Genomic DNA, 19,469 nt, shown 5'->3' on the forward strand with positions numbered 1-19,469 from the left:
ATATATATATATATATATATATATATATATATATATATATATAATATCAGTGTATAGAACACTTCTGTCACTTGATCACATTCCTTAGACTTGGATTGCTGTGAGCCCTACTTTGGTTTCTGTTGCTGTGCTAAAGATCATGACCAAAAGCAACCTGAGCAGGAAGGGGTTTATTAAGTTTACACTTCCATTTCTTACTCTATTGCTGAAGGAAATCAGGGCAGAATGCTCACTGGCTTTCTCCACCTGGCTTGAGTAGCTTGCTTTCTTATAAACTTAGGGTCCATCTGCCCAGGGATGGAATTGCCCACAGCGGGTTGAGCATTTACCCACATCAATAATTTAGCAAGAAAATTGCTCACAGACTTGCTTAAAATCAGATGGGGGCACTTTCTCAGCTGAGGATCCTTTCCTGCTGGTAAATGATGCTAGCTTATGTCAAAATGAAATAAACAAACAAACAAAACTAACCAGAATAATTGGTCAAAAGCTATTAATATTTTTTATTAAAGCTTTCAAGATATTTTCATAAATGTTTTCTAGGGAGGTGAATCTGCCATTCTCATCAAAATTATAGGGTGAATGACTGGATAATTAGTTTTCTCAACTTTATCCTCTGTGTGCCATTCATCTGTTCCTCCTTTTCTCTCAGAAAGCACATACATTTTTACTATGTTCCCAGGAAATGCCCATTGTTTATCTTCTGTCAGTAGCTTAATAGGAAATAATAGTGTTAATTATTTCATTTCCTGCCTTTGTTTCTTTTCCAACTTCTTTTCTAAATAATTAAATATTCAAGCAACTTGTTTCTACTTAAAGTGTGAAGATTATTTTAAACTGTGTGTGTGTGTGTGTGTATCGAGCACGCCATTTAAATCCTTTGGTATGAAACAGTCTGGTAGAGTGGCAAAGAATTAAAATCTGGGCCAATTTACAAAGTTGAAATTTGATGTCAGAGTGTGACAATGTGAGGTAGTAAGAGGAGAAAGAGATAAGGGGGCCATTCACACAGACCCAGAGCCTGGTTCCTAACTCAAAGCACAGTGGGATCTTCAATGGAAAAAGAGTCATTAGCAGACAGTAGCTAGAGGCAGTGTATTCAGAGGCCTTGAGATCTTTTAGGCAGAGTCAGAATAAAGACAAGGGTAGATGGGTTGGCATCCTGCTGTAGGCTATGCTTACTATCTTTTACCTAATGCTTATTTATTAGTTTGGGAATATTGGATTGTACCCGGGGCCTTGTGCATACAAGTACTTTTATGGCTGAAACACATTCCTAGCACATAGATTCCTGGTTATATAAAAGGAAAGGAAGGAATAGATACAAAAGGAAGAGGAAAGTTGACCTGTATAAGGAGCTATGCTTGTACTCCTGTCTCTCCAAATACTGGACCACACAGAGTTGGTGTTTGGAAACTGTCCACTTCCTTGATCTTTCTAGGCATTTTAACCTATGATTTCTTTTAAAAATAAGATCAAAGATGTCCACCCAATTATTCTGGAAGTCAAGTTAGATCTACAAAATAAGCACAAAGATTAAAGAGTTAGTAAACAACAAGACACCACACAGGTTCCTCGTGACTGTAATACAATAATAGTTTAAAATATTAGATGAGATCCTACATAGCAGGAAGCCTCTGTAGATGGGGGCAGCCGAAGGGCTACAAATTAGCTATTGGAATTTCTGAAAGTTGATTTAAATGTTAATAGCATAGAGCCAGACTACAGTCTCTCAAAGGTAGAGGCTCAGAAACATTGTTTTCCATGATATCTAACAACCCGACAAAAGAAGCCCAGGCATGAGCATGTTTCCACTGAACTTTTTATAATTAAATTTTTATTTTTTTATATTAATTACAGTTAATTCACTTTGTATCCCAGCTGTAGTCCCCTCCCTCATTCCCTCCCAATCCCACCCTACTTCCCTCATCTCCTCCCATGCCCCTCTCCAAGTCCACTGATAGGGGAGGTCCTCCTCCCCTTCCCTTTGACCCTAGTTTATCAGATCTCATTAGGACTGGCTGCATTGTCCTCCTCTGTGGCCTAGCAAGGCTGCTCCCCCCCCACCCCCAATCAGGGGAAGGTGGTCAAAGAGCCAGCCACTGAGTTCATGTCAGAGACAGTCCCTGTTCCCTTATTAGGGAACCCACTTGAAGACTGAGCTGCCATGGGCTACATCTGTGCAGGGGTTCTAGGTTATCTCCATGCATGGTCCTTAGTTGGAGTATCAGTTTCAGAAAAGGCCCTTGTGCATGATTTTTCTTTGGTTCTGTTGCTCTCCTTGTGGAGCTCCTGTCTTCTCCAGGTCTTCCTATCTCCCCCTTCTTTCCTAAGATTCCTTGCACTCTGCCTAAACCCACTGAACTTTTAATTAGAATATATAGCTTAACTTTTTATAGGAATAGCCACCAAACTGACACATTCCAATTTTTTTTTGTCACTGTCAAGATCTTTAGATATACTTATACTCACATTTACATAGCCCACTAGGAGGCATCATTACTAGAAGACGATTGTTTTCATAAAAGGCCAACAATCCAGGATATTTTGAGTAGTTGATTGTAACAAGAAGCACCTTACCACTTGAACCAGCTTTTCTAAGTAAATGAACTTTGTCACTCCTACTTTTTTTTTTTTTAAGAGAGATGAGATTGTCAACAGAGGACCACTTGGAAACAATTGTGTCTATAGTTGATAGCACAGGTCCTTAATTATTTATTAGTGGAAGACAATATTTGAATGGTTAAGTGTCATTTTATGCTAAATCCTTGCTACCTGCAACATTTTAGTCTGTACAATGATATAATGTGGCATTTTTAACCTTAATTTTATAGATAGGAAACACTGTTGAGAAGATTAATATTCATGAGTTCCACAGATGATAGGTTGTAGATATTCATTTGTTGTCGATAAAACTTAGATAGATGGATTAACATTATTCTCCCCAAGCATTGCAGTGTGAAAATACTCATGACATCAAGTAAAGCAAGTAGGACAAAGAAGAAGCTATACAAAGTCATGCAAAGTTCAGAAGTAGGAATGTTTTGTTTAGAGGAATATTATCACTCTTAGTAATCTTTCACTTCAGAGTAGGCTTGTGGATAAGCAAGAAAGAGTTCTCTGAAAGATGTGGAAGTTCTCTTACATGGTTGTCGCACCTGTACTGCTGGTTTATATGAGGAACTCATGGGCAATGCAGTGTATTCATTAGTGATAATAACTACAGTTAATATGAGACTTCCATTCTAGGCCTGACACCAAGAGCTTTAGATGTAAGGAGTGAATCTACCAAGGATGCTGCTATTACAGATGGGAAAATAAACTCAGAAAAGTTGAATGGCTTTCCCAGTGATACTTGTCAAATAGGACAGAACCATTCCAGATCCATTTGTCCCAAACTGTAATTACTCTCCAGTAATTTATTTATTTTGCTTCTAGCCTATGACAAAAACAAGCAGCAGTTTATGCATCTGGCTGCCAATAGGAAGGGCTGACAGTGGTGGATGACAGCAAACTTCTCTCAGAGCCTCTGGAAATCCTGGGGAGCCCCAACTCCTCCTCAGAAGCCCGGACATCATACATTATTTCTATAAGACATATTGGTTGAAGAGACATTTTCTCAAACACCTTGATTTGATGAGAGTAGTTTGTACTTGAACTGATGAAGCTATCTTATCTGATCATGAAATAATTAATGCTCAGTCACTAAATGAAGAAGAAAAGGAAAACTCAAAGCATTGTGAGAAATTGAATTTATGTTTGCAGAATAGATTCCTTCAGTGTATTTGTCTTTAAGGAGCTCAATGTCATTATAACTGAATTATCAGAGCACACTCATCTTTTATATAAATGGAATTTCTTACCTCATTAATGGAATAAAAGTTATTTCCAATTGGCAAAATGCATAAACTCTACTTTCAGCGTTTCTGAGAAGACTAATCAAATTACAAAAACCAAACTCACTGGCGCATATTCAATATGCCTCTGCATTCAACAGGCATTCATAAAGTTTTCACTGCTGCTTATCTTCACTACTAAATATGATCATTATAGTTTTTACAAATTTCCTAATGCTTTGTGTTTAAAAAGTAATTATTTCTATACGTCCAATCAGTGAATTCTAGGAGTTTGAAATTACTCGGTCAGGTTAAACTTCAAATTGTTTCTTTGTGGTTAAACAAAAGCCTGGAAAAATATTGGTCTTACCAGATAAAAATCACTCTATATTTCTAAGGACCTTAATTTATAAAACACTTGGACCAAAATAATTTTGAGCAAAGACTGTAGCGAGGTTAAGTGGTACATTCAAAAGAGATTGTCAAGCCAGTATTCAAGAATTTTATTTCTAAACAGGACCATTATACCATTCTTATAAGTGGCATTGTGGTAATATCTATACTAATCTTCAGTTATTATTGGTAGAAATAATTAAAACAAAGAAATTCTGGATACATGCAACTGCATGGGTCAGATATAAAGCTGAGTCATTGAAGCCAGACACACAAAAAGAACCTACAAGTATAGTCATGTATAAAGTCTAATAATAGGCAAAGCTTCAGTCCAAGATGGAGTAACTTATTTCCTCCTCTTCCTGAAACAACTAAAATCCAGAAAGTAAAAGTGGCTTCTAAGACATAGGGAGTGAACACCAAAGGACAACAATCCTGAGGAGATGGCAATGAAAGCAGGCAGTACCTTGTGTTCTGCTGGGATGTTTTCAGACTGGGGCACTGGAAGACCATGACAGGGGAGGTCTCTGTGCTCTCCCTGGGACAGGAACTGGAACTGAGTCTGAAAGTCAAGGTGGATGGATTCTCTAAGGATGAGAGACTCAGGCATAGGAAGAAGTCCAAAGGTGTTCATGGTAGAAAGCATAATTTATGGGGTGCTTGGGTAGAGTACTAATGTGGAAATTGAGATTAGCCCTCTTACTGGGACAACCTAAAGGAAGTTTAAAAGCAAGACCCCAAGCAATTTGTTTTTAAGTAATTTTATTATGTCTCAGAAGAAGAATATTTATAGGTAAAAAAAAAAAAAAAAATTCACCACTGACCATGGTGAAATTCACCATATCTGGCATCTGATGAAAATCACCAGACATGAAAAGAAGCTAAAAAATATAATCCACATGAGGAGAAAACCCAGCCAATTGAAACTGATTAGAATTAACACAGACGATAGAGTCGGCAGACAAAGAAATGAAAACAATTATTATAACCATATTCCATATGCTCAAGGAGACAGAGGCAAGATTGGATTTGATAAGTACAGGCATGGAAACCATACAAGGGACCCCAAAGTTAAAAGATAGCAATAGAGGTCAAAATTAAAATTACTTTTCAGGAATATGAATGATGGGTAGCAGTAAGCTAGATTTTCAGATCTCAAAAATATTTTATATCTTGGTGTGAGCAATTTTATATGGCTTTTCTCATACGTTGAAATATACACTTAAGATTTGCGTACTTTGTAGAAGTTAACTATCAAAATATTTCCTCTGCTTGATGCCGCTTACAGTGCCATTCAGCCAGTACGAGTAAGGAGCTATTTTACTCACTGAAAGGCTCTAAGTGGACACCTTTTTGTCTTTTGTCTGTAATACAATTCTGAAGAAAGACTGATAGTAAGCTACGGTAGAGAACTTAGATGTTAACTTCAACATGGTTTAATCTCCCATTTCAGTTATATTAGCACTGACTGGTCAATGAAGACAGGACTAAGATACTCATTGGTTGCCATCCATTATGGCTTACTAGGCTATGAAAGCATGTGATGAAGGCAGAAGGCAAAACCCAACCAAAACCAAACCAAAAACAATGTGATTTCATTTATGTGTTTAGAAGAGGGGCGAAGGATAAGTAAAGCCTTACTAACTTAGGGTAGTAAAGAATACTTTTGTTTTCCTAGGAAGCCGGTACATGATAAACACAACTTGATATAAAAGAAATGTGATCAGGAAACAAAACAGACTCTTCCAAGAGATAGAATCTATCTCAGAGTAAGAGCAGAGCCTGGCCACTATTAAAGGGGAAGTTCTATAATCAGTAAAGTAGGCTTCCATATCTCTGTACTCAATACCCAAAACCTGGTACTTAGAGAACAGCGCTCTCTGTACTCCAATACCCAACACCTGCTCCTTAGAGAGCAGTGCTCAGTAGGTACTTTCTATAGGATTTCTATTTCTGTGGTTTGCTGTGAAATAAATGACTAGAGATTGTTCTAGACTAAATGGTGTCTCCAGCAGTCAGGTACAGAAACCACTTTATTTAAAATGCATCTTACCTAGAAACTCAGTACACGAAGCTATTGAACAAGCCGGATATTTTCCCCCCCTTACATAACAAACAGTGATACTCTGAATTTTATGTTGCTTAAAAGAAGTCAGGTCTTTTGCTGGAGAATCCTTTAAGAGTTGCTGTTCTACTTTGGCCTACCAGGAATCATCTAGATAAGCCAAAATTTAGGTTACAACAACAGAAATCAGTATTTCTCTCATTCTGCTTGCCCCCAGTGACTCCCCTACATTATGTAGGTATCGTCTATATTTTTCACAAATTGTTCAGACAATTACTTTGAGTATTTTTTTTTTCTTGGATTTGCCATATTGTGCCCATTTTTTTTTCTTATTTCTGGTTGCCTGATATTACTATCATGGAAGCTGTTGTGGGTGGGTTCACATGGATGTTACCACTGAATGCCACTTGCCTTTGTGACACCATCGGCGGGTTCCCCTCTTACTCTTGGTAGCTTAACCGTGCATCTTTCTCTGGCCAATGGTGCTTGAATATCCCCTTGAATACCTTTGGTTCTTCTGTTGCTCCTCTGCTTTTTGACCCAAGGTCACAGGCAGAATAGTTACGTGGATTAGAACTTGGGAGTGGGTGAATGGGTTGGGTGGTGAAACCAGTTTAAGCTTTACTGGATTCCTGAACCAAAGGTCTTGGCTCTAAAAGCATACAAACAGATGAGTTCAGCCTCTCACTTTGGGAATCCAGTTGGCAGAGAGGCAGGTGGTGGTGGAACCCAATGAATTTACTCAATGTGACTAACCCTGCAGAGCAAGAGGGGTGCTAGGTACTGGCTTCATGGTGATGATAGAGCAGAGGATTAAAGCAGGACAGCGGAAGTAGGAGAAACCAAGCAGACTTACTCAAACTGTTTGGTGTTAACATGACCTCAATTATGATTTTATGGGGTCCCATCAATGCTTGACGGGAACAATTTGGTTATGTTCTTGCAATTCCAAGTATGCCAGGGACAAGGGAGGACAAGGAAGGAGAAGAACAAGCTAAAGAAAGAAAACAGTCAAGATAATGGCTGCGTTTCCTTTGGGAAAGCAAATGACAATGTCAGAGGAGCCCCTGCTATAATGGCTAGCAATCTAGTGATTTACTCAGAGGACTCAGGATTCAGGTTAAAGAGCCTGAGGGAACTCCTTCAGTCAACCCACACTCAGCTGACTAAACAAATGCTGCTTGTTCTAAACTGTTGGCTCTTCGTGATTGTTTTTTACCCAGCATTCTGCAGCAGTAGTTAATTGGTATACCTGCTTATGATTCCCTTTCTATCCTTTTTAATGTGGATTCAATTTGTCCAGAGTTTAGGCGTTTAATCTTTCAGGGTTATTTGTCTGCTACTTTACTGGTACTCAAATATATGTCTACTTTTCACATTCACATTTTGATGACCTTTTAGTCATGATAACAGTTAAGTTGATATCTTTATACATTCTTTTCTAATACACTATTAGTCTCTTTTTCATTTGCCTTTGGCATAAATTTCATTCTAATTTTAAATTTCAGTATCTGTGTTAGATGAAGAATTTCTGATTGATCCTCTTTTGGTCGCCTGTTTGTTTTGAGACAGGCTCTTACTAAGTCTCCTCATCTGGCTTTGCGCTCATCAGTTCTTCCTTAGCCTCCAAGTCCTAAGATTCTAGCCATGAGCCATGCCCAACTTTTCTTTTTATGTGTGTTTTATGCATATTTCTGAATTCTCTTTTACATACTTATTCCTTTTTATCTTTAAAAATATAAAACACAGGGCTAAGAGAGGGAACAGTTAGGGAAGTGTCGTCGCATAAGTATGAGGGTCTGAATTTTATGCCCAGCAGTGCGGTAAAAGCCAGGCTTAAAGGACTGGTATCCATAATCCCGGTGTTGGGGCGGTGACAGTGGGAGGGTCTCTGGGGCTTGCTAGCTAAGTCAGTTAGCTCTAGGTTCAGTAAGAGACATTATCTCAAAACACAGGCAGAAAGAAGACTCTTTACGTCAGCCTCTGGCTTCAATATTTATGCTCGCCTCAATGTGTGCTGAACGGCACACACACGCACACACGCACACCTCTACTAAATATCTCTCTGTAAAGTCCTTGCATTGCAAGTATGAGGACCTCAGTTTGATCCCCAGAACTCATGTAAAAAAGAAAAATCCAAGTGTGGTGGCACATGCTTTTAACACCAGCACTAAGGAGTTGGAGACAGAGACGTTAGCGTCTCTGGGACTTGCTGGCCAGCCGCCTCACTTTCTTGATGAGTTCCAGGTCAGTGAAAGAGCCTTTCTCAAACCAGAGGTAGAGGGGACGTGTAAAATGAAATGTCTTTGGCATCTACGCCTGCCGCGCACATGTGTGCCCTTAGCGCACGCAGACATATGTACAGGCGTGCACTTGCTTCTTTAACTTCTTGTTCTTTTTGAGGGAGTGGGGTAGGAATTAATCAGATGTTTGGATTTAATGTGACGTGCTGTGTATTTTGCAGTTTATTTGCAATTTTCACTTTTTCTTGGTATGACGCCGTCCTTAACAGTTTCTCATTGTTGTTCTCAATGGTTTTTCTTGCCGGATTGCATGAAGGGCTCTAGTTCACCAAGTCTTGTAATGATAAGATAAATAAAGATAATAAAACAGAGGTCTGTTTTATTGAAACATTAAGGATGTTATTAGCTTTTTAGTCTCTTCTATAGGATCTTAGGGTTTACCCACACATCCAGAGATTTTTTCTAGGAAGCTTAAGGTATGCCACTGTCATTATTGTCTTCACGTCACATACTTGATGCCACACATTGTTCCTACTTTGCAAGTCGGCCCAAAAAGAGAGCAGTCGTGAGCTCTCCTCTCTTCATTCTACTTCCTTTACCCTCATCAGAGGCATCTTATTAGCAAAATTATTATTAGGACCCCATGATACAGGGACTAACCTGTGGTCTTGACCTCAATCATGTACTCAAGGATCCTGGATTCAACCGGTTGAAATGAACTCTGTTAACAGTATTAAAGTCTGTCTCAGCCAAGGTGCTTCTCAAAGGTCTTCCCTCTAGGTGGACCTTTTGGAGGGAGCCTGAGTTTTGAATGCCCTTAGCCTCTGTATCAAAAGGGTAGAGCCAGGCAACAGCACAATTGGAAATTTTCTCATTCAAGAATAAACCCGTTTCCACAGGCAGCTAGTTCTCTCTAACCCTGGACAAGCCATCCAGTATACACAATCTTCTTATAATTGTGACCCCACTAAAGGGCATGCTAAATCTTCAACAGTCTCAGAGTCTGAGTTTAGTTCATTGATCAGAGTGATCATATCTCTGATTTCAGTTGAGCATCATTAACATTAAGGTTGAAGCAGCCCAAAACAAGCACCGTTAGGCTTCAGCTAAGAGTCGTATATGAGCAACTGGGATCTTGTCCAGCACTTCAAATATGTCAGGTCTTTTTTTTTTTTTTTTAATACTACTGTAGCAAAAACAAGACAGTGGTGCTAGATAACAAGTTGAAAGGCAAAGTTAGAGACTCTGCTAAGATCTCTCCTTCTCTGTGTGTGTCTTTTTTAAAGACTTGAGATTCCAAATTGACTCATTCTATAATACGTTGGAAAATCATTAGCCTTTAAGGGTCAGACATTTGAACAAGACATTTGAGCAGACAGAAATGTGCTTTTCAAATCTGCAAGACTGTATTTCATTCTTTATTTTTATGTTTTCTCCCTCTCACAGAGGTTCCTATTAATACGCAAAAATCCATGACAAAGCATCAGCTACAGGGGGGGATTTGTTTGGTTTCCAATACTCAAAGTGTTAAATTTCATTTGACCCACCCATGCTTGGCAAAAAAAAAAAAAAAAAAAAAAAAAAAAAAGCAAAGGGGTTTGTAAAATATTTTCCTTTAAAACTTTTCTCTCTGTAACATTTACGAAATTATAATCTCACAATCCACTTTTTATCATGTGGATATAAAATAGGCACAAAAGCCATTTTAGTTTTTCATGGCATGTCTTGCTTCATCCTTAGCAGTGAATTCAGCATTTACAGGGTTAAGATTACAGCTGCTTTGCAACCTCTACTGGAATGCAAAGAAGTGGGCGTGGTGCAGTTAGGCAGTGAAAGAGCTTGGACTTTTGTTTGGAGTAGAACGGGCAGTTAACCAGACAATGTTGTCTTTGATCAATTCAAGGCTCACCTTTGGGAACATTTGGGCCCCTTCTACGTGGAAAAGAGTTCAAAAGACAAACACATTACCTGGACCTCTTTCTGGTCTTCATTTTAGGTAACATGGCCCAAAGAAATCAGTGAATCCAAAGAGCTAAATCTCTTGGGATTGAATTTAACAATTCCTATGGATTTGTTAAATCCCATGAATACATTCACCTTTTAAAATAGATAAAAGGTCAGCTGTTGGTTTGAACAAGGACAACTCCTTAATCATTCATGCACTGGAATTCAGATCATGTTCTACAGTTTTACCAAATCATTCCTTAGCCATAGTCAGTGAGTGGCATTTGTGCTAGTGAATCCCAATGCTATGGCGGTTTTAGGGATCCTCAGGGCCACACATATTTGGAGGTTGTTTAGAAGCATGCACAGGACATAGGCATGTTTGAATTATTGAAGCTCATTGTCTAGAAAGGATATGTGATTCAACCATCATAAGGAAAACAGGGGACTTCTAGAGAAAGACACATTTGATAAGTCTCTTCCATGAGGCTTATCAAATGAGTGCTCAAGTGTTTGTTAGTAGTGGAAACTGTAGAATACATGTACAGTATTTGAACTTGATGGATTATACAACAGAATTGAGTAAAAGGCCTTTTGGGGGGTTACTTATCAGGAAGCACCCTCCATTTAACTGATTGAGCATGAAACTTAGACACTTCGGACTTGAAACCCTTGGACACTGTTTGCCATGTAGGCATACAGGGTACCTAATAGCAAAAAGAAAGCATGATATGTATGTCTGTATTTTGTGCCTGTCTCCTTTACTTTGGCTGAAGGCTCAGAGATCAGTAATTGTCCTCTCCTTTCCTCTTGAGTCACCTTGGGTACTTAGAACGATAGAACCTCACAGGACACATCCCCTCCCCAAAATGAGGACAGTTGCCTATAAAGGGAAAGCTCTACCCTGGAAGAGAAGTAATCATGACCTGAGAACCACCTTGTTCCCTTAAGCAGCCAGGATTTCCAAGGACCGCTTTGTAGGATTGGGATTGAAATAATGGGCAAGGAGACTGCATCTTAAACCAAGACTGTTTAATTATGCATATATCTGTATTATTCCTTTGGACCCAGTTCTTCTTCTGTTTCAACCTAAAGTTCGTGCTGGTACCCTTCAAGGCCAAAGTTTGGCCCCTCAACCCTTGTCTCTGTTTATCTTCCCAACATTGCCATATTAATAACCTTTTTCTTCTTTCTACTGTTTCCTGTGCCCTGCCCTTGTGTGTGCGTGCATGTGTGTGTGTATGTGTGTGTGTGTGTGTGTGTGTGTACACACATATGAGTGTGCATGTATGTGCGAATGCAGGCCACAGGATGGCATTGGGTATCTCCCTCAATCATTTGCCACCACCTATTGTTACATATTATTATTCTTTGAAACAAGGCCTCTCACTGAACCTGGAGCCCACTGATTCAGCTACGACAGCTGGCCAGAAAGCCCGAGAGACCTTCCTTTCTCTGCCTCCCAGCACTGGGATTGCAGGTGTATGCCAGCTCACCCAGTTCTTTGCATGAGTGCTGGGGATCTGAACTTGTGCTATCTTCCCTCTAAGTCTTTTTGCACAAGCAGGAACAGGTAGCCAAGCTTGTTAGGGCTATCAGAGCTCAGGTTCCCACCCTCAAATCTCTGCTTACATGCCAGTACTTTCTATATAGCTTCAGGACCTGCAGGAGAATTGGGGTGGGGGGAGGGAAGCAGATGTTAACGTCAGGTCATTTGGTCTATAAAAATAGACTGAGTTTCTTTCCTTAGCATAACTTGAGTGATGCATTTCTAAAAGCTAGTCAAGGACCAACCTTGTGAACAGAACTTGTTGGGTGGAAACTGAGGCTAGAATCACGGGGGATGAAGATTTGCACAGAGAGACCATAAGCAAAGACATTTATTCACTCCACATAGACCAACAGGGGCTGTATTTGTTTTATTTCTGCTACTGTGATAAAATGCTCTGACAGAAAAACAATTTAGGAGAGAAAGGGTTTACAATTTCAAGGTGTATTCTATCGTTACATGGAAGTCAAGCAGGAACACAGAGGAGCCAGTCACACCCAAAGAGAAATGAATACATGTACAACTATTGCTCAGTCAGCTTTCTCTTCAAACCCAGGACCCAAACCAAGGGAATGGTGCTGTGCACTTTTATGCTGAGTCTTCCTCCATTAGTCAACATAAAACAATTTTTCGTGCAAATGTCCACAGTCCAACCAGGTGTGGACAATATCCCTCACTCCGATCCTTAGTGATTCTAAATTGTGTCATGTTGACAAAAGTAATCATTTTAGGGGAGACTAATACCTGAAGGTAATTGTCAGTCTTCCCTTGATGGGCTCTGGATTCCCACGTTCGCCTCTTATCTGGCTTAGCAGACTCTATGACAGGCTGTCACAGGCTGGATGTGGTGGTTTTCCACTCAGCTAAGACTCAAAGAAAGATAGAGCTAAAGCAAGAGAGAAGCTGTTTTTGAGTTAACAGCCATATTAATTCTAGCCATCTCATCCTTTCTCTTCATTTTTAAAAATTAGTTTTAGGAGAAGCATGATTATTCAGTGGGTAAGGACACTGGCTGCTGAGCCCAATGATCTAAGCTTGATGCTTTGAACTACTATGGTGGATAGAACTGACTCTTTCAAGTTGTCCTTTGACCTCCCCATGTACACTGTGACACATATATACTCATATATGTAAACTAACTAACTAATTAACTAACTAGTTATCTAGTTAGCTAACTAACTCACTAACTAACTGCAATAAGAACATTGTTTATCGGGGAATAAGGCTGAAGCTGTGTTCTTTTACATATGCTTTCTTTTGACCAGAGGAACAGAGCTGTCCCTGCCTCTCTGTGAAAAGGGATTTTGAGGAAGGGGGTACAAAAGCTTTCTTTTTTACTGTTAAAGAGAGTTAAAGAATTTTGAATTTTGACTTATGAATAAGTCGAACATTCATGAATAAGGATAAAATGTATTTGAGGGTGTAAGACCCCCAAACCAGGATAAATAGCAAGACAACAGTGGGGTCTAGACAAGGAGTTAATGAAAGAAATCAAGACTACAGGTTTGGCTTCCACTTTAACGGGTTTGAGACCTAGTTTTCTAGACTGTCGTTAACCTCTTTCATGATGCCAGTGGGTTTCATGATGGATTTTTTTTAGTACCTGAGCAGGTTCACGAATGTAACAACACAGCACTGCACACCATTGCAGTTCCAGCGTGGATGGATGCTAGCAAACCTAGGGCTTCTCTTTTGCGAAATAGCTCTCCTAGGCCCGAGAATTTTAGTTGTCTTTGTATCATATGCGTGGATAAGGCAAGCTCTTGGTTCTATTGACCTACAGATACGGGGAGTTCTTTCATTTTGTCAGAGTGGACCGTACCCTGAGTGCTGAGCTGCAAGCCAGTGAGACCTCCTAAAACCAGGAGTACTGCAATTGGTTCAGATTATTTGGTTCTAGTGGCAGGGCTAAGAATTCATTCCTTTCTAAGATTTTTCAGAATGAGGTAGTTGAATGAACGATTACTAAGAGAGTAAATCAGATACTAGGTTAACTGGTATGTAATGTCTTTAACACATGGTTGAGAGGCATGGGAATGACCCAGTTGCACAAAGGAAATAAAATTAAGAGGGTGGACAGAGAAAAGGAGAGATCAGTAGAATTCCTACCCATACAGAGGGTGAAGTCAAGTTCGTTTTTCACATTTAAAACTTGTTGGCAGCACTTTGGATGTAGCTGCCAATGAAGGGCCCTAGTTTGGTGTTGGGCCTGGTGTGGAAGAGGGATGAGAAGACCTCTGATGACATCTGTTCTCCAGAGTTATCTTCTTTTTAATACAGATTTTTTTTTAGGTGATTTTATGTTGATTTTTCTTTTGGAAAAAAAAGTCAGTGTAAAAGTAAGATAGACCTTGAATTTGGGGAGTACATCACTTATCTGGTATAAGACTCTGAAAAGGGTTACATTAGATGGTTAAATTATTGGGTTTAAAGGCAAGTCAGGGTGTAAGGGAGCAGGGAACAGCTGCAGGTTCTGTGGAACACTTAGAGGACAGTCGGAAGGATTTGTCCATCTGCAGGCTGGTTGGGTTGATTCTAATCTGAAAAGAACTGGCTCATATATGAAGCATTGATTTGAACTTTTACACCAAAAAATCACTGCTATTGTCTATGGCTGTTGTCTTAAGTGTGAAAGATCACACTGAAAGTGTTCTGATCTAAAACTTTTGGTTTACTGAGATGAGCATGAGTCCTTAGTTAGGAATTTACAGGCACAAACTCAACAGTCTGTTAAACTAGGCTCCTTCATTTAATGTCTAGATGACCATTTAGGTGGTTTGATAATAGAGTAAGGGTTAAAGGAGCAGAAATCCCAGGAGAGTGTAGGAAAGACAAAGGTCACGTCAGAAGGTAGACATGGTCAGTCTTAGTCTGAGCAGAAGAAGTGATTCACATGGCTAGAAATTTACAAAATTTCATATACTGATAAAAGATTAGAACCCCCAGGGAGTCAAAAGAAGCTAAAACAAAGCATGCGTTAATGCATAGTCCACCATACCAAGCAATTTCTAATACAAGGGAAGTTTCTGAGAGGGATTATCTTAGAAATCCTGCTGAAGACATTTGTCCCAGGCTAGAGTTAGGACAATCTTATAACCCAAGTAGGCAAGATAGTTGGGTATTTAGAGGAATGAGGAAGTTGAATGTCCTTTCTGGTGGAATAAGTCAGAGACTTCTCTCTCATACATATGGGAGATTTTAAAATTCTTTTGAGAGGATCTTGAAGTCATTTGTAGGTTTGGTAGTCATTTGTAGGTCATTCACTCATGGGCTGAGAACTTGATTGGGTGGAAAATGTGGCAGGGATGTTAGCTAGAGTCCAGAGAGATGGATCTAGAATGGGAATTTTCTATGGTTAGCTGTAGTTGAGTAGTGAGAAAACCTTGCAAGGGTCCCTTTTGTATTTCCCTGGTGGGTCTTTAAGGTAGACCTAATCCCCAGATTTAAGATTTAAGGTGGGAGTGTGATTAGGGTGCTGATATTGGTCAGTATGGTTCCTGGAAGGTTTTCCTAGCATGCTCTATAAAGAGTTACTCAAAAAAGAAGGTTCAGTAGAGTGTACACCAGGGTGGAGGGCAAGAGGCATAGTCTCAAAAGGGCCTAAGAATATATTCCTTGAATGTGGTTCCATCTCTTAGAAGGGTGAAAAACAAGAGTTGGGGTTACCCTTGCTGAAGCTCAAGCAATAATGTGGTGAGATATTGTTTTGATATGCAGTATGCTTTTTCTATTTTTCCCAGAGACTGAAGGTGAGGGCCAAAGTGGTATTTGAAGTTGATAAAGTTTGTGAAACATGTTGAGTTATTTGAGGGACAAAGGTTGGACTGTTAGCCTTTTTGGAAGAAGTATAGACTCTGAATCTGGGGAGTATGTCTTGAAAGACCCCCCCTTTTTTATTGGCAAGGCTTCTAGAAATCCTGGAAAAGTGTGAGTAGTTACACATGGAAAATGAAAAAGGAAAAGAGATGGGGCGGTGTCTACAAGAGAAGTTCAGGGGAAGCAGGGTTATAAGAGAGGAAGGAGGCAAGGATAATCTATCACTAAAACATGCTTTGCTATTGAACACTTTATATGCTAATTAAAGACAGAGTGATTGTACTTGTATTTGTACTTTGGCATATTGGGTGAAATCCATTTGTCTGCCTTGTCCAGGTGAGCGCTCTCTTGACTCCTGAGGGGGCAAGAAAATAAGTGGCCTGAGAAATCTCTGAGGACTGATAGGATGCAGAGTGGGCAAGTTTGGTGAGATTTGGAAATTTCACTACCAGCAGTGGATAGGGAGTCTAATGAGCCTGTGGAGAGGTTTTCAACTGATGGACATGCAATTATGTAGTCTGCTGGGAATCCCCCTTTTGTGACCATCAGGAATGATGATTTTTATTTGTGAAGAAAACTAGGGTCCATCTTTATCAGCTTCTTCCTCTATTAGCTCCTCTTATGTTGTCTGGATATATTTACAGATAATCAATGGAGTATCAAGGGCCTCAGAGGCTGTAAGAAAAGAGCTCCTTTCTCTTGTCTCTTGTTTTTTTATCTGCTCCCTATTCCTGTGTTTCTAAGCTTTGGCCTTTTGGTTACCCTTTCAAAGGATAACTCTGGCCTAGGCTGGGACCTAAGCAACTTCTATTAGCTGTAGAATATACAGGTGTGTTTAATAGGTGAACCTTTAGATTTTAAGAACCTTTTGTTTTGTTCCAGATTGCTGCACATGAGTTCAGGACAAGGGAAACATATTTGGAGTCAGTATATATGCTATATCTTTCACCTTTTTTCAAGATGAGATCTCTTAAGGGTAATCAGTTGTGCCTTTTGGGCAGATGTGTTCAGGGGTAAAGGTAGTCTTTTTTATAGTTTGGGCCATGGTTGCTACTGAGTATCCTTTCTTATTCTGTTTAGAATAAAACTGTTGCCATCTATGAAGGTGCATTCTGGATTTGGAAGTACGGTGTTTGTTAAGCTATGTGGGCTTCCCAGGATATTCTAACACTTCCATGTGCAAATATGCGATGGGTTCTTTTAAGGTGAAGAAGTGTGGGATTTAATGTATTCTGTTTGTGTATAGAAGTATGAATTTCACAATAGGGTCTATTATAAACCCTGGGTCAGTAGGACAGTGGCTGCCACTACAAGGCATTGAGATCATTCTTTAGTCATGTCTGATAACAGCTTGATACCTCTGTGTGTATGTGAGAGAGACAAATAACCCTAATAACTGTTGGTTGAGTTGAGGTTTGTTTTGTTTTTTTTTTTTTTTTTTTTTTTTTTTTAGAACAATAGTGTATCCCTTTTTGTCTAAGAAATTTAGGAGAGTGATGGAGCGACACTTGGAGGAAAGGACTATAAAGGAGTAGACCATCTACATACTGCGTAAGGGTGCTATGAAGAAAGGAAAAGAAAGATCTGAAGCAAATATGCCTTGTTTTAGGATCTTTGGAAAAGAACTGTCGAAGTGTGCTGTTGGGGGTGTTAAGGGTCAGGGTTATGTCTGGGGCTAAAAGAAAATGACCCCAAGACCCAAGGAACAGAGGTATGGTGAAGAAAATATCTTTAAGAACTAAGACAATGAAATACTACATGTTATGTTGAGTAATACTGAGGAGGGTATATGGGTTGGGGTAACTAGTGTATAGAGGAACAACTGTCTCAGCAATGATCTTAAGATCTTGAGCTAGATGATATGATCCACATGGCTACCTGACATGGAAAATAGGAGTATTACACACGGGGAATTGAGGATGTTAGCCTCCAGGAATTTGGAAATAAGGATGTGGGAGTTCTTTAAGAACTTGGGTTCAAAGAAGGTATGGAGGCTTGTGTGACAAATAGGAGTCTTTTAATTTGATGAAAAGAGAAGATAAGGTGTTCTGATTGGTGTTGATGTGTACAAGACGAAGGTGGGGGGATGTGAGTGGTTATTAAGGCGAATATTTTGGAGGGCAGAGAGAGTGGTTGGTTCTAATGGACCTTAGTTGGCATGCTAAGTGAATGAGTTGAGATGATTCAGAGTCCAGTGTAGCCTGGTGTCCAGCTTAGAAATATCCCTTTTAAACAAAGGGATTGTGCAGAAAGGCAAGACTGGAAAGGAATGACTAAAGGCTTGGTCTCCTAGAGCACATGGTAACAGGGGAGTGACCTTTGGGGTAAAAGAAAATGCCATTGACTCTAATTATTGAGGTAACGGGGAAAGAGGAGTCCCTAAAACTTGGTCAGGGCAGAAAAAGGAACTCCAGTGTACAACAGAACAAGGAGGGAGCTATTCTCTATTCTGGGGTCAGCCAATTATATGGTGCAAGATGGAGCTTGTTATGACCACATATGTGGAATGTCAGCTGGTTTTCTGTACTAGGCCGAGATGATTCATTGCTGGAGAGTGCTGAGTCCCTTTTGCCATTAAGGTTAGGCATGGATGAGTTTGACTTTTCTTTTAAGGGAAGGACTCTCTTCCAATGCACAATTTATAGGCTGGGCAAGACATAGTAAGATGAGGCCTTTAATGGGAGGTTGGACTTTGTCGTTCCAATAGCCAGGGTAAATACACCTTAAAAAGGAGCTAGGAGGTGTTTGGGATTGAACAAAGGTTGATGTAGAATAACTATGAACTCAGAGAACTCCAGAGATAGACCTGGTTTTTATTCTAGGCCTTTCTATGACCTCTCTTCTCCCCTGTCCCCCAATCCTGTGCCTCCCAGTTGTTAAGCACTGAAGGACAGGTCTTATGAGTTTGTTTTGCAGAAACCGTGGGCATTTTTCTGTTTTTCACAATCGGCATCTGATATCTGGTACTGACTGGAAGACGAAGTGCATTCCTAGGATGAATCTTCCTTTAGGGGAGTCTGGATTATGACTGGCATATTTTTGAAGGGCTTCTGAGGGTTTTGGTAAGGGAAATGGGTTTTCACTTGCTCCCCATCCAACTTCTCTAACTTTACCAGAATTAATAAGTATGGAAATAATCCTTTTCATGTCTTCTACCAGGCAAGAAAGCATATGACTTTTTAGTCTGGTCTGGAGCAAAAGGCTAGATGTAGCTCTGTCTTGGGTCTTTCTTTGGGGTTGTGGTGTCACATAGTGGTGTGGCTGTTGAGAGTTTAGAGCACTCCTGTATAATCTTGGCCTAACCCAAATGTGTGATTGCTTTTCTGGAGTGACAGAGGATTGAAAGGAAGTTATGTATTTCCAAATTGGGTCTTAAGAGTGTTAAGAATTCAAATTCTTGTAAATTATGAGGGATTAGTTGAGAAAGACCCAAGTTCAGTTTCAATTTGAGAAAGATTAGACATGGAAAAAGGCACATGAATGTGAACAATGTTCTCATCTCCCAGCTACTTACTGGAGAGGCAGATGGTTGGCAATGCTGTCTCGGAAAGGGCAGGCAGAGGAAGTATGAGTGGTGAGGCAGGGTGAAGTGCCAAGAAGTTCTGGAGTAATGCCAGATGCAG

This window comes from Psammomys obesus, unplaced genomic scaffold (assembly GCF_907164565.1).
Source record: "Psammomys obesus unplaced genomic scaffold, mPsaObe1.curated_primary_1811, whole genome shotgun sequence".
Lineage (NCBI taxonomy): Eukaryota > Metazoa > Chordata > Mammalia > Rodentia > Muridae > Psammomys > Psammomys obesus.